The sequence below is a fragment of the Saccostrea echinata genome, unplaced genomic scaffold (genome assembly GCF_033153115.1).
Source record: "Saccostrea echinata isolate AGI-Se365-2 ecotype Australia unplaced genomic scaffold, CSIRO_AGI_Sech_v1 ptg000012l, whole genome shotgun sequence".
Lineage (NCBI taxonomy): Eukaryota > Metazoa > Mollusca > Bivalvia > Ostreida > Ostreidae > Saccostrea > Saccostrea echinata.
In genome coordinates, this window is record NW_026889761.1 from 14845385 (window position 1) to 14863441 (window position 18057).

Sequence of the window (18057 nt, forward strand, 5' to 3'; positions counted from 1 at the left end):
ATAAAGCTGAATATTTATTTTAATTCATCAAGAATTCATATTTTTTGGCAATCCTTTGTGTCTTTTTTTTCTAAATACTACCACAAGTTATATTTCATTTGAATGTCTATATGAAACAAATACTGACCGCACTAGTTCATGGTTGCTACGAATATACATGAAAGTTTGTGCTTAATCGTGAACACGCTAAAATAAATTGCGTGAACAGTACACTTCAAATGTATTTAAATACCCATTATGTTGTCATTTTCATGTGCATATTTCTTGAAACAAAATATACAAAATATATTAACACACGTATTCAAAGAATAATGATGCTTTCCTTACTATATTTTTGTTTAAACAGCATTGTTATGATGGGAGTATAGTAAAACAAAAGGAGAGATCGGCTTTAAACCACACCTCAAACAGTAATATTTCTTAATCTATTGATTACGTTTATAGTTTACAACCTTACAGTTGGAGATAATGAGCTTGTTATATCGCACCACAGAATGTTCCAATGCCTGTCTCAGATATTTCCCTTGGAGATTAATAAGATCCACACAGTTTCCAAACAGCATTGTTGTTAACACGTCTCTTCGGAATATATTTCCTACAGTCGGAAAGAAAGGCATTTTAATCCTGTAATTCCCCGACTTAATTATCGTTAATAATGGTGAGTTATAAACTCTGAATAGAGTAATATAGGAAGGAAATGATTCTGGCTCATTCTTATAAAGGATTCTTTTATTTATTTCAGAAAATATGAACAATTCGTTGTCATTTACTTTATTAATAAGTAGAAATATTGCCCGAGAAAATCACTATGGCTAGCTTACCTCTTTAGATAGATCCACGTATTCCATCAGAATTAATAATTGCAATTGCAGCATTGCTCCAAGAGCTATTCATTGGAATGATTCTTGAATGGGAACTGACCATTACATCCTAAGTAAGATTGCTTAGATTATTTTAATGTGTATAGAAGGCTCTGTTTGATAGTTATCCATTATTATTATGCTTCCCGTAAGATTAGCTCTATATAATCAATATCCAACTTTTTCCGGATAATATATATTTAAAAGCATTCTCTGCCGAAATAGTGGACGACTTCCTTTTCTAAAGAAAAACAAGATGTGTTTTAGAAACACTGATGCCCCTGTATGACATCTTTTGGCGAAGGTTGAAGTTATTTAAATGCAAATCAAACTCCAAGGTCAAGGGATAAAAAATGTTGTTACCGAAAGAAAGGACTTATCTCAATGAATATACCTGTGATCTATGAAAGTATAAGCACTAACCATTAAAAATTTATGGCCAAGGTTAAAGTTTTTAAATTTGTGGATCAAACTTTAAAGTCAAGGTCAAAGGTTCAAAACTTAAAAAAGTTATTACAATAAAGATTCTGACACTTTCAGACAAGAAATACCATGTTTAAAAAACGTACTTGTACCACACCTATACATGTATACATAAACTCTACGTTTTTTTTAAACACAAGTTTTTCTTGTCTGAAAGTCTCAGCATCTTTATTGTAACAACTTTTTAAGTGTATTTAAAGTAGATTCAAAATTTTATTAATTTAATTATTTTACATTTAACAATCCGGAAAACAAGCCCTTATGTGGAACATTACCTAGACCTTTATGTTAATAATGTTTAAAATATATTTTTTTAAATGTATGTCCGTTTAATAAGTAAATTTACTTCAGACATTCATTTCTTTTATTAAGTTAAAAAAATGTTTTGATAAAGGAATTTGAATTTTTAGCTAGATAATTTGAAATATATCAATTATGTAAGAAAATGTCACTATACACCCTTACAAAGATTGCACTCCATTAGATGACATATCTTTGAGTCTCTTTCCAAGTACATAGAGGAATATCCCACTATATTTGTTTCTCTGTTTCCAACAGCTTACTCATTTCAATCATCTCCGCTTACATGTATTTATAGGGATTTTAAAATAAAAGTATTAACAGTGAAACCATTAGTAATTCTAAAACAACGATAATTGAACCAATTTCCACAAAAAAAGATTGCAACATTAAATATTAATCTTCAGGTCAAAGTTCACTAATAGCAAGAAAACAAATAGATTGAATATTTTGTGGTAAAAATTGTACACTAACACTGTATCTAACTTGAAAGCTTTATCGATAAAATTCAAAAATGTATAGATTCCAGGGAATAATGATATCATTAGTATCAATCAACTATACATTTATCTTTTTGTCCTTGTAAAGTGGGTGGACTTGTCCAGTGAAATGGGAAGACCAATCCAGGATTTTACATTATTGACAGAGTCGTTGATAATCCTAGATATTTACCAGCAAAGTAGTGTTTTCTTTGAGCCATAATTATCTTTAGTTGAATAAGGTCCCTCGGGCTCATCATCGGATGGAAAGGATCCTACAATGTTTTAGTGTCTGACATTGTTTTATATCATTGTATTTTGCAACCAAACATTAAAGATCTGTAGAGAAAACAAATGAAACAACTTGCAAACTTATCGGATGGACTATAGCTTCACGTATTTTGTCTGCCATGCATGCAACTATGAATATATATTGTATAATTCTAACTTTAATGAAGTATAAGAATTCAATTGAGGTAATGACCTTGACTTTGTAAAGCTTATTTGCGATTTGAAAAGTCTGATGTTTCAGAAAATATTTAGTATATATTTTGAGAAAAAAGGTTTTAGCTTTGACATATCGGAACAGATCAGAGCGAGAAAGTTAAGAAAAAAATTTGCCGCTGTCGCTAGCTTTCTCAATTTGCCGGATACGTATTAACATTTTACCTATGTCCAACTACCGCAGATCTGTATCTTTTGTACATACTTATACTGTTTTATTATTATTTTCTTTATATAGACTGGGAAGGGTTAAAAAAAAGATATGAATAAAGCTATAGTACATGTAATATTACTGTTTTAAAGAATAACGCACTCATCGCTTCCTTCCACAATTGCAAGAATGCTTCAATGCTTCTCTAATGTGGTCGATAAATTACGATAAATTATCTAGTAAGGTTAAAAAAAGACTAAGGAACACGTGTATTGAAATAATACTTGGACATGTTAGGTACAGTAATGATTAAGTAATAAAAAATCAGTTACACATGACACGTTTTGAAAATTTTCTTGACTAGAGTTTTCAGAATTGATTGATTGATAAATTGTATGTTAATTCCCGTTAGAGACTTTTTTTCGCTCATATAGAGACATCACCATATATCGGTGAAAGGCTTCAAAGAGCTAGGTACCCTTTATGCATAAAATGGCCCTGTCCTTAAATCAATTAATTGACTTTCACAATTTGTTCCATTTTAAACATTAATATAAAGTAGATACTTAGTGTTTTCATTTCCTATAACAAAGTTTCCTTTGAGAGTCCAATTATTGGAAAACGGGCGTTGTGATATTGCAATATTCTTGAATTTTGGAGAAAACAGGTGAACATGTATTTAGTACCTACAACAAAGAATTGAAATATGAGCACAACCCTCGATCCAAATAAATAAAACACATTTTTCAATATTCAGAAATTCAGAAAGAGTTTTATCCTTATTTTTTGCACATTTTGGTCAGAGGTTGTCCTTCATACAAAAATATTGAAAAATAGCTTAATCTTTTGGCCATTTTTTTATGAAATTTTGAGGATAGGGGAATAATGATCGACGCAATTCATTACAGCATAATGTATTAACGGGCAAGAAAATTACGTCATTTTCAATACATGTGCAGTCACCAAGGGTCCAAGTGATATTTAATGCACTGTCAGATTTGATTTTTGAGAAATTCAGAGGGCAAAAAAAGGCTTGCTCTTTAGACCTACTAGGCACTCAGGGCCATTGAGTAGATAAGAATCTTTATCGTGCCAACACCTAACGTAGCCCGTCACACGGAGCCTCGATTTTTAAGGCCTCGCCACAGAGACCTGGAAAAATCACTATGAAGTGCTTAGGTCTGTCGTGGCCAGGACTGAAACCGACAACCTTCCGACTGATCTATTTTTTAAATAAATTTAAAACATATTTTAGTTATCTTACCTTGTATTATATTATACAAGAAAATTTGAATGTGATCCCCAATAATGATGTCAAGCTCGGGCACGCCCTCTGCTAATTTCATATCATTTCTATAACAGTTATGGCCGACTCCGATAAAAATGTCTACATGTGATTTGACTTGCTGGATTTCCTTTAAAAAGCATGCAAATATTAATTTGATTTTTAAATCAACTTCTTAGAGAATATCTATTTTTTCTTCAGAGTGGGCGATGAGGGATGAATAGAATTTATCTATACGCAGAAAAAAAAACCTGATGGTTGCAAGTTTCTAAATATCTTATATTATCTGACATACTTTATCTTGTTTTATTTTAATATTTTGTTCAAGTGTTGCATAATGTAAATTTAAATGATCTCTTGATATTATTTAGATTGTAAGGAAAAAATTATGAAAATGCTCAATATAGAAAAAATCGAGAGAGAGAGATAGAGAATAGAAACTCAGAAATAAATTAAATATGTATTTAAAAATTCTGCGTTTTTTTAAAAATGAAAACTAAATTTAATTTCCTTCCGTTTATGACAAAAACAATTGGTCAAATGTGCTAAAATCCGCGATCCTTGATTTTAAGCATTCATAGTGACAACAATGAACAAATGAACCAAATTAAGAGTCCTCAAACAGTATTGAAATCTAATATCCTATCCTCTCCCTGGGCTATCCCGTAATCAGCTTTTTATAGGCCTTGTAATGGAAACTGTTAATATGAATGTATTTGAAATCAGATTCTTTGTCTTCGGGGACATCAACAATGAAGAAGACTGTTTCTTAACGAACGAGTCGGGGTCAGATAAAAGTCCCCGGTACTTTCGTACATGTACTCACTGCAGACAAAGTGTTACAAACACTTTTCGACTTTCATCTCGTTTACACGGCAGGTCGTGGAAAAGGGACACGATACTATACCAATATGTGCCACCAGTCTTAAGATATACACGATCTATTTAAGACGCATATTTAAATTTGAAAACAGAATTCGCACAATATAATAAAAAATATCATTTCATAAATAAATACAGCGTGTGTTTAATCTAAATTTGATGGTTTAGGGCCACAGAGAATTTTACACAAACAATTTTAGAAAAAGTTTACAATATGTCGCAGGGCGTCCATTTCCTAGTTCACACCTGAAACACTTTCTTCACTTTTTTCTCTTCCTAAGTTGGAGGTATGGCGCATAAACAGTCATTACCCAATTCTGTGTTGGAGTTAGGACTCTGCTTAAGGATACATAACACAAACAAAAATCTGATGCATGGATTGATATATATTTTTTGACTGATTTTGATTAGAAATGACATACATGTAAATAATAAATCCCTAAAATTTAAAGAAATCGTAAGTTTTCTTTGGTGCTTATATATCTGGCTTTGTGTAGCTTTCTATCGAATTCTATACAAAATATTTCACAACCTTTTAACCTTATGACAAAATCTTACAAAATTCTTCCACTTTACCTGGCAAACATTCAGGTTAACAATTTAAGTATAAATCTATGAAAAATATTGATGATTTCTGAAAAAAAAGTTTGTGTTATTTAATCTTAAGCCAAATATTATATTAAATATCTTAATATTTTCCCAGGGATTGAAAGGAGATTTGAAAATTTTTCCATAATTAGAATAGAGAGGTTAAGATATTTAAAAAAAAAAAAAAAAAAATTTATGATTAGTACACAGAAGTTTGACATTTAATTCAGCAATTCCACACAGAAAAGGGCCGTGTTTTATTCCTTATGTGGGTCAATCAAAGATGTAGAATTAATAGATATTTTGTTATTTTTTTGTGTATTTTAGTATTCGTAACATGATTGATCAGAAAGTTTGCTTCTGCGAAGCTATTTGAATGCTAGATATATTGACGTTTTAGACTAATAGAAAACGTATGAATGGAAAATGCATATTTGATCTTAAAAAGAGGCTGTTTGCAAAATATAAATACTCTAGTCATTGATTTTTGTTGTATAGAGTAACATCATTAGTCTTATGTGTCTGGTTGTACGTAGGAAAACCTTTTAGCACAGAAGGAAACACTTAAAAGGTTTGCATTTTTGGTTCATTTGTAAATGAGTTTTTATAATAAAAAACAATACTTAACAAAATATATTCAGTAACATTCAGCATCTTAAAATTGATTCCTTGTATTTCCATTGTTAAATTAATTTAGGAAAGAAAATGTGCAAAAGTATCAATTGAAAGAAAACTCGTAATTTATCTTTATTAATGAAGAAAAAAGGGAGATTGCATAGCACACAATATTATTACCGCTATATTTTATTATTGTCTGGTTGTTTTCTTCTCAATGCAATTTTCCGACTGAGATTTCTTATGTATTATTTTGGAATACGTAAACAAGTGTTCCTATGATATGATTACATCTGTATATTTATTGTTGGAATTTGAATTAAAGAAACCATATGATATGTGCCTATATTTCTCAAAAATATATGTTTTAAGTCACCTGAGTTACATAGGAGAACTGCATTTGTCTTTCAGCAAGACGTATTATTTAATGGGCAACTTATTATCATTCAATAATTTGTACATCATATATGTGCATTTGATGCTATGGCGGTTTGATTCATTCTCTGATCAAAAATTGAAAGAAACGCTGTACCTTAAAGGGGCCTGAACACAGATTTGAAGTTAATATTTTATCAACTTTTCTGTATATAATATTTGTTGTGTATTAATGAAAAATATTAAAACCATAATCCAAAAAATTCAGAGTAAAAATGAGAGAAAGCAAAAACAACTCACCAGTATTGTCAGTCCATGCTCATTGATGTGTGCAGAGTTTAACAAATAGAACACACCCGGTGAAACTTAAACATTAACAATAACAGAGCTCGTGCCCTCCCTAACAAAAATTTACTATAGTTAACTATAGTAAAAACTTTGACCTTTGATTTACCATGAAACTTTACTCTGGAACTTTTTTTTTTTACAGATTTCAAATCTTAAAATCGATAATAGTAATGTAAAATTTAGAAATAATATGTGAATATACAAATAATAGTTCCATTTAATATAAGAAATGTGCATGTATGAATTGAAGAAAAAAATATAACAATCTGAAATCCATAGTAGCTTGATTTACATGTACTATTGTGAGAAAAACCTGATACTTTAGTAAACTATAGTTAATATGGTTAACTATAGTAAACTATAGTTAAATATAGTATTTTTTAGGGCTGTTTACAAAAGCAAGATTTTTAACATGATGTAAAGAAGAATGTTGTTGTCATTGAATTCTAAGAATATTTATGTAAGTTCAATTCATTTGACTGGTTTTATTTTTTTTAATAAGCATAGAAATTTAAAATGTAAACAATGCAACTTTGTCCAGGCCTCTTTAAAATGTCTTACATTTTTTAAAGAACAATATTTTGCATATCAAGAATTTTTAGTTTTTGACTCTACTAATGCAGAGCTTGTGTCTTATCCGTTTGACTTTGTCAATTAAATATGTTTAATTCATAGTTGTCTGTTTCAGTTTGTCATCGTGCATCGTCTGTTAATTATGTCATAACCACTATCCTTTTGATCAAAAGGAGATACCTTGGGTCCATGATTGTTGAGAGAGAGAGAGAGAGAGAGAGAGAGAGAGAGAGAGAGAAACTTCCCTAGATAAACCTACTCAGATGAACGATGATAAATTAAATCAGTTTTGATTAAACTTTTGGAGAGAATACAATAAAAGCTTTTGAAATCTTTGTTTCCTTCAATATTCGAAAATGGATAAATCACCTTTTTTATTTGTAAACATATATTACAACAAATCATGTATCTTTTAAAGTATAATAAAATACACTAGTAGAAGAAACATGTCAATAAACATGATATATTTTACGAGCGCCTTATTAAATGATTATTTTTTTTTTCTGAAGAAGATGCAATTTCTGTAATGAAGGATTTTCTTTGCACACTTTATCTCGTATTTTTAAAAGTTCGTGTGAGAAGTGAATGACTAAAACAACAAGCATTCTGAGAGTATTGCATGAGCAATACTAGTCCCCTACCGGCAAGTGTAATCTTGTTCTGTTCCCGTTAAGAATTGAAAATGCCATAATTCCGTCAAAAATTAATGAAGCGGGACAAAATGCAAACTTGATCTATAACTAATCAAGGTAAAGCCACATACCAAAAATCAGCTCAATATCTACAAGCGTTTAGAAGAAAATTGCGGAAAACCCGTAAAAATTGAAAAGGCCGTAATTCCGTCAAAAATCAATGAAGCGGAACGAAATGCAAACTTGATCTGTAACTCATCAAGATACACTCACATACCAAAAATCAGCTCAATATCTGCAAGCGTTTAGGAAAAAAGTGCGGAAAACCAAGTGGGACAGACTGACAGACAGACAGAGGGACAGACAGACAGACGGACAGACAGACGGACGGACAGACGGACGGACAGACTCAGAGGAAACCTATAGTCCCCTCCGGTTTCACCGGTAGGGGACTAACAAGCATTCTGAGAGTATTGCATTAGCAATACTGGTCCCCTACCAGCTAGTGTAATCTGGTTCCCATTAAAATTTGAAAATGCCGTAATTCCGTGAAAAAATCGTTAAAGCGGAACATAATACAAACTTGATCTGTAATTCATCAAGATAGACTCACATGCCAAAAATTAGTTGAAATTCTATCTCCAAGCATTGAGTAAAAAAAGTTCGGAAAACCCTTAAAAATTAAGAAGGCCGTCATTTTACTCAAAAATTATTCAAGCCGAAGGAAAACTAAACTTGATCTGTAACTCATCAAGATACACTCACATACAAAAAGAACAGCTCAATGTCTGCAGGCGTTTAGAAAAAAGTGCGGAAAACCGTTAAAAATAAAAAAGGCCGTAATTCCCTCCAATATAATTGAAAAGGGACAAAATTAAAACTTGATCTGTAACTCATCAAGATACGTTTACATACCAAAAATTAGCTCAATATCTGCAAGCGTTTAGGAAAAAAGTGCGGAAAACCAAGTGGGACAGACTGACAGACGGACGGAGAGACGAGGAGGAAACCTATAGTCCTCTCCGGTTTCTCCGGTAGGGGACTAATAAAAACTATTACTGAAGTCCTTTCTTTTCTCGGTGTTACAATTTATTCAGGCATTATTTTAATCTCACACTGAAAAAAAATAATAAAGAAATCTTATCTACATGTGTACAACTTTTATGTTAAATAAAGACAAGCAAAATATATCAGTTTTGAGAAAAAAAGTTGACAATCTTATTTTATGATGATAAATTCTTACTGTGCAATTAGTTGTTATACTAAAAGGGGTTATATTGATCTCACTTCTAATCATATCATATAAATTTCAAAAAATGTAATTGTCTAAGGTTTTTGTGCCCAACAAGCGAATCACTGAGTTTAATTTGCTAAGAGGCTGTCTGGTATCAAATTCGAATGAAGTAAACTAAAACGTATGAACAAGAGATTAATTCTGTCTTTTCAAATCATTGAAAGACAATACATTTGTACAAAAACTCCCTTAAAGCACTGGATTTTGAAAAATATATTTGAATAGGGTTTAGATATACACGTAAAAAAATCCCCTCTCTGGTTACTCGTATCGACCCTTCTGTCTAACAGAGATTATTTTTTTTATTAAACCTAGAACAGGTAAAACTATAGTAGGTATTTTACGTACTACTTAGCGAATGGAATAAGATACTGATTTTGATAAATACGAAAATAATACATGTAATGCATTTCAAGGCAACGTTTGATTTCTGGTTTTATGACTTCCACTTAAAGAAATTAAATTTGAAATATTGCCCTATTTCAGAAGCAATATCTTTGCACCATTCTCTTTATTTCCTCTTGTGTGTTCATGATTAGAACCTCCTTTCGAAATACCATCCGTATAAATTACCAACATCAGGTACACAATTTCGAGAATTTAGTGCTAAATAAGGAACATGTGGTCAGTGTCTGAGTTTTAGTGTTTAAACCTGACATGGTTTTGCCTTTTTTTAGCTCTCACGAAACACAACTCTCTGAATTGATAAAATGTAATTTCCAAAATTACTAATTTAAAGCAAAATGCACGTATCTGTAAGTTGAACAAAAGATTGAAAATCTGGCTTTCGAAATTCGAATTTACATAGATCATTATATTGCTACAGTTCTTAAGATTTTCATTTGTACATATATATGTAGAAATACCTTGCCAATTTCGTACAAGAATATTAAATACAAGTATTAAAATGTGAATTCCACTATACATATAGATGTATATAGAATAACTCCAATGAATTAGAAATTTGAAAGCACATTTTCTTTTACAAAACAAAAAGTACGATTTTTCAACACTTTACACAACCATTCTTCATGATAAATTAAAGACCAGAATCTTTGAAATCATAGACAACTGTTTCTTCAATAAAAATTTGAACTCGTAAATTTGAATAATTGTCGTTGGAGTTTCTCATTTACAATATCTATCTCGTCTTCTAACATTCTGTTGGAATACCCGTGGGTTCTAACTCTGCCCCCTTATTAGCAAATCTGTGTTTTTTATTTATATGAATCAAAATTTAATCAAAAACTTCTACATGAAAAGAAGAGATCGAAATATCTTGCTAGGGCCTTCAATTCGATAAGTAGATAAATCAAAGATGTTTTATCAATTAACATAATAAACAATTTACAAAATATACAATGTACTTCTACACTGTGAATATTAAAAGATAGACAACAAAAGATATGGTTGTATTTAAACTAAATGTTATGTAAAATAATGTTTTTTATTAAAAAAATCACATGTCCTTCCAGCATGTGCATGGATTCAACGCATAAATCATTCATATCTTTTTCAGTTTTATCTATTTTAATTATGAGTTAACTAACGGGACATTGCTAAATATTCATAACTTCATTTAAATAAATCTCCTGATATAAACAAGAAAAAGGTAATTAAACGTACAATACTTGATATCCCATTATCCTTGAGCTCTAATCCCGCATCTAGAGAATTCATAAACAATGCCTATCCTTACGAATATCGTTCGTTTTAGTTTGGTGCTTTATGGTGTTTCGTAAATTCTTATGAAAAGGTGTCATCCTTTTAGCACCAATCCCTGAGTATGATTTGCTGATAGCAGTAATCTCAGATGTCAAATAATTCATTAAATGCTAGATACAAAGATTGTTCAATATCAAATTCCATTAATCCATAGATGAAAATAAAGATCAATTTCGTAAAACGTTGATTTTATTCCTTCAAAATAATTCCCCCCTAAGCAATAAATCAACAGCTTTTTGAAAATTAGTTTTGGTAAGATTTCATGTGATGATATATACTAAAGAATTTCATGTTTTGATACAATTGAATTGAGAGAGAGATAGTTCATGGATTCAGGCAATAATCGTCAACTCATTTATTCCCAGTCATTGTAAATCATGTATTTCAAACTAATCCAGTTTTTATTAGCGGAATTCATAACTTTAATATACATGTAGTCTGTGATTCTTTTTTTAAAAAAAAAGAATTAATAAGTACATCGTAATATTTGCTTTGAAATAATTAATTTGGGAAACTTTTATCCTTTGAAAGTGCAAACTATATGCTACTAAATTGATTCTTAAAAAGTGCATTACGGGTCTTTTTTATGGTCGGAATTTGTCAGGAAGTCTTTGACAAATCATATTTTCTCTGGTTAAAACCTCATTCCTCTTGTTTTCAACAGTATACACATGTTTGAACATCAAGCGGTTACGCCAGAACTATACTAGCAGTTCTCGATTGTAAAGTACCGTTCACGGTAGCTCAGTCGGTTGAGCGCTCGCTCCGCGATCGGGAGGTCATGAGTTCGAATCTCGGCCGCGACTGACCTAAGTCGATATAAAATGGGTAGAAACTGTTCCTTCGGCATGCGCTCGGCACTTGAAGTGAAAGTTGCGGATCCTTCGGATGAGACCTTAAAAACCGAGGCCCCGTGTCACGGCAGGCGTTGGCACGATAAAGATCGCTCACTGCTCAATGGCCCTGAGTGCCGAGTAAAGGTCTAAATTTGAAGCCCTTCACCTGTACATGGTGACGTTTCTATATGAGTGAAAAATTCTCGAATGGGACATAAAACAACATACAATCAATCAATCGATTGCAAAAATTGTTCAGATATAGATGATGCATTTACCTTTCTCAAAGTATGAAATTTACTAATTTCTCTGATAAAATACCATTACTACATGAACATGATATATATACAAAGAAACATTCATCTTTCATTCGCATGCTTAATATGAACTTCCCTTCATATAAAAGTACTTCGAAAATTGCTGTTGTCTCCTCTCTTCGTCGATCTGCATTTCCAGACTGGTTTTTCATTTATCATCTGTTGAGATTGACATTTTAAACATGCCTGTTAAATTAAGGTGTATATATCCTTCGATCTTTATTTATAATGAAATATGGAGATAACGAACAGTATTCAAACCATTAAAAAAATACAAATCGGGAGCAGAACAAACACGGACCCCCAAAAACAGAAGTGGGATAAGGTGTCATGGAGGAGTGAGCATCCCTTACCGACCGGTCACACCTGCCGTGTGCTCCTCATAATCGAGAAAAAACGAAAAATTCTCAGACAATTCAGTGTGTGAATATTGGCCTAACAATTAGTATGAAAACGTCAGTCAGCATTTCTCTTAATGATAGATTATATTTGCTGACAAGGTCATTGTATCGACCATCAAACTTGCGAAATGATGACTTCAAACGAGACTGTTGTTTCATCAACTTAATTGTCAATAGCTTATAAAATATTTCCTTTTTTTGTTTTTTGTTTTGTTTGTTTGTTTGTTTGTTTTTGATCAGTGAATATATTATTCAATGGCCTGGCTCTGAATACCGGAGATACTTGATTTAATAGTTGATAATCAGAGAACAATTAGTGAAGACAAACCTCGTAAAGCTCAAATAAAGTATATAAACTAGAGTTATTTAAATTCTTATGCAATGGCGTAGCTTATCCTAATAAAAATGATGAAAATGAATCAATGGATTTTAAAAAATAATAAATATATTCTACAGGTTATCTTTCAACGGATTCAAATGCATATTTAATCTTGCCATTAAAGAAATTTCCTTCCTCAACTTTCTGTTTTTGGAAATTGCTGAATACATTTAGAGTTATCTGTCATCTGTTGCACCGTATCGTTGCCTGGTCCTCCTCAAAATTTATCGACTTCCATTAAAGCTATAATAAGATCCCTGTCATCCAAATATACATACATGTTAACCTACTGTACTTACTTAACATGTACGAGTGTATAAAATACCATAATACCAAAGATACTAGTAGTAAACAAATTTAAAATATTCAACCTGTTGAGATATATATATATATATATATATATATATATATATATATATATATATATATATATATATATATATATATATATATATATATATAGTAGCTGTTGTTCTTGTGGAGACCTGTGTCATAACTCCAATATACTGTTTAAGAAAATAAATGAATGAGAGTAAACTTTCTTATTTCATTTTTACAAAACAACCATCAAAATCAATGAAAAAAGGCTTTATTAGTAATAATTTGGCTACATTTCTATTTATACAGTATATGATATAACTTAGGATATGATTTATTACAAATCAAAGGTTTGAGTTTCAGAAAAAGGTTGGCGAACCAATTTTTTTCGGGGTTACCCCCTCTCCCTTCCCCCTTGCTCCACAGCTTTGGAAAAGTGGACTTTTTTTAAAGAAGTGTTTTCTATATCAATTGCAGCATACAATGGTGCTAAAATCATTACTTTTGTCCATGTGCATGCTTTCCTTCGCTGATTGCATTGCTTTAATGGCTGAAAGAACTCCTTACGGATTGCCTTCCTATTTCAATTTGGTGGAAAGTGATAAACGAGGCAGATTGAACGACAATAAGGTAAAACTTTTAATCTTCATTATGCCCCAGTCAAGATGGAGAGAACAAGCTGCAGTCACACTGTACTTGCGAATATAATTTCCTTTACACATTTTGCTGACATGTTTTACAATTGCTAAGTAGATTAATAATCAGAGTTAAAGTGCGTGTCACTTTTATTAGTTATTTGTGGAAATTTTCATAAAACTTTCTGGTCATAAGAGTTTTTCCTGAACTCATCGAGTTTTGAAGCAAGTGGCGTGTGAATATATCGACACGGAAGTAAAGACACTCTTTATCAAAAATAGCCCTACAGATAATGGACAGGGGTTTGTGTGAAAGTTCAAAAGTTCACATGTACTGATCCAATCAGAAACTATACAGACATTCAATATCAAAATCCAACTGAACATAAAAAATTATCTAACCATATATTTAATAACAATACCCATTCTGAACATCACAAATCCCTCTACATGATAAAATCATTCATATTAAAGAAACAAATGACATCAATCAGATGTTTTTTTTCTCTCATATTTTCCAGTGTTCCCGTTACATGGAACCCTGTGTGCCGGATCAGGGAGGATGCTGTGGTGATTTAGTATGTCGAAACATCCTGAGGGACTTCTGTCTATACCCATTAGAGCAGTGTCGATGTACTAAACTTCGTATATTTCAAGGTGCGTATAAGCTGTCTTATAAGATGTACATGTAAATCATATTCGGTACCAATTTTGATGCACCAGATGCGCTTTTCGACAATTAAGATGTTAATTTTACTACTTTTAAACTGTTTTATTTTATTAATTGGATATCAAATATCTTTCGATGAAGATAATGCCAGATAAGTTTGTTAGTATTTCCCTTTCTTTTCCAAGAATATTTAAAATATTAGCAATGTTCTAGACTTTGCTTCTTTTGGAGGAAAACCCTCCGGAGCATCAGTTTCTACAATTAATGCGTTAATAAAAGAAAACTTGACACATTATAAAATCAATACATGTATCTTAATGGTACCTCATCATTCCTTGAATATCAAATCATTAAAGAAAAGAATTCCAATTGTAAGTAGAAGCTGTTCTATTAAAAGTGTCAAAACAGGCCAGTTATTACATGAAGTGTGCATTATAGATCAGTCACATACAACATACATGTATATCATGAATTCATAATTCTACTAAATACAGGTGTAAGGATAAGAACGAAATTGATAGGTTATTATAAGGGAGTTTCTAAGCTCATTTAATGTCATATACGTAAATATAATTACATGTATTTCTTAGTAAGATTGAAAACATTTTCTTCCAAAAACATATTTATTTTTCATTTTCCTTTGATGTTCTTTACAGGTTTGCGCAAGTGAAGACTAGAAAGAAAAAGGAAGAAGATGATTTTAAAATAACTTTTTTATGATGTTACGTAAAATTTCATTGCTATGAATGCAATTCACATTGATAACCATTGTATTTTCAGATTTTTTATTAATAGATTATTTCACAAAAAACTTGTTAGATCAGTGAAATGAAAGATAAAGTAATTGAAAATAAATTCATATGTACGTGTAAGAACATAAATACCACAAACTGTTTGAATTGATTTATCTTCAAATCTAAAATAAGCATCGAAAGAGCATAAGAAGATATTAGAAATGCAAGAAAAGATTAACTTTGGGATTTGATTCAAAGGATTCGGGATCATGGGAAATTGAAACTGGGTCCAACATTGAAGAAATTTAAATCATTCTACTACGATAAAACTGTCGTTTGCTTAAAAAAATAAGCTGATTAACCTGAATAAATGACTCTAATAATGAAAATTTAGTCCCTCTGGCACACAACCAATTATATAACAGTATATAAATAGTGCACGTTTTTGAGGGTAACAGTTGAAATTGACACCCCAAGGAAAACCATTGTCAACCGACGCGTCAGCGGAGGTTGACAATGGTTTTCCGAGGGGTGTCAATTTCAACTGTTACCCTCAAAAACGTGCACTATTTATTTTATTATACTGAATGTCTTATTGATTTCGGATGTCATTAAAAAAAATTCGGAGATCGTCGTTAAGTTCACTCTTAGAAAGCTCTCAAACTCCCCGCTTATATTTTTCTCAATAAGAAAGCTTCGGAAAATATTTACCAACCTCTTTATTGTTTGTTTGCTACTCAAAAAGTCCTTTATCATCTAAAGTTTGCACTCGCTAGGATGTTTCGTCTGTCGTTTGTTGTTTTCAAGTAAGCTACATCGGACGAAAGCTTTTATTGACGTCGTTTATTCGACTTCTTTCAAACGCACAACTGACGTTCTGAGAATTCTACGGTGAACCGTACGCGCATGAGTTGAACGCATGTAACATTTTCGTAATGTTACCCGTTGCCACGTGTGTTGCTAACGCTGAGGGTAACATTACGGATTGTTATATGCGTCTAAACCAATCAGATTTTAGTATTTAACATGAAAGTATAATAATATAATTTATCGGACAAATCACTTAAATTTGTTATATATTGAATATTTCCAAAATTATTTTTCTGCTCAAAGAACATTACTTTAATTTCCAGACTTTGCATTCACTTTTGATACATTGTAGTTTTTATGTCAAACTAGCTCTGACATGACTTATGATAAGATTATATTGGAAAAATCTTTAAAAATCTTCTAAAAACAGCAAAGCCATGATTGGTCTAATTAATATAGAATAAAATATGAAGATAACGATCAGTAACTAAGCTTAAACAGTAACAAAGCTCAAAAGTCCATCGAAACAATACAAACTTGGAGCAAACACGGACCTCTAAAATCATCACAGGTGGGATCAGGTGCCATGGAGGAGTAAGCATCCCCTGTTGACTGGACACACCTGCCGTGTGCTCTTTGTCATGATCGGGCAAACGGAAAAATCTGTAGAGAATTCAGTGTGAAAATAATAAAAAAAATGTATAAAAAAGGCAGTCAACAAATGATTTAAAGCTAGAATGCTGACAAGGTCATTGCATCCTCAGTCAGTGTAGATTTGAGTTTATTCAAATCTTGACCGCCAGGAGTAGGATGGAGTCACAATAGGGAATCAAGTTATACACAGGAACATATAGGAAATATATGTCAAAATCTTCTAAAGAACAGGAAAGCCATGATTAGTCATGTTAATATGGAAACATGCTCAAGTACATGTAGTGTAGGTTCAAATTTGTTCAAATCATGACCTTTTAAGGTAGGCCAGGGCCACAATAGTTCAAATTATTACATGAAAGTATACAGGACTAAATCTTTGAAAATCCTCTGAATGATAAGAATTATAAATACATGGTATCGGTTTTTTTCTCAGTAAGTGTACATATATACTCAGTTTGTTGAAATAACCACTTAGATAATATTCAAACATTTCCATACTTAGCTTATTTCTGCTTTTCTTTCGTCAAAGTGCTCAGAAGAACGTTGGCCATGGGCCTCGGGTCAAAAGAGGAATTATTTTTATCTACATGATTGAAGGATTATTTTGAAAATGTACACATATAGGAAGAAAACAGTTTGTTGCATTTTATTCAAGTTAATGTTTTGTCGATGTTTTTTTGTTTTAAAGTAAGTTAGTCGAACTATAAAATGGATACCAATATTTGAGCAGCATTGTAGTGATTAAAATGCCAAGAACATTTAGAGGAGGCATTATTGTACCCGGTAACTGTTTTGTTTATAAAGTCCTATCTGTCTCATTTTACTGTACAAGATCTGACGAATCAATTGACCCCTTGACACAGACGATGACTGTGTCTATTGTTGTCATCTGAATCTTATCTCGTCAGCATACTTTTAACGCCTATCCTTAGTTGTAACCTGCAAAGGGGTGAAAGAAATAATACTAATAACTTTATATGGAATGTTTCAAATGTGAAATTATTGGTGTATATTTGTTTCCCTTATTTATATGGTATTCTCTTTCTTCCTTTCTCTGAAGTAAATGAACTTTACGTTTTTACAAGCTAGTTTAATATAATGACATGGTGTACATACATGTATTGTCTAGGCTAATAATTAGTTTATGTAACATCGTTAGTAAGAAGAAAAAAAAACATTGAAAATGAGAAGTTAAAAAAAAACATAAGA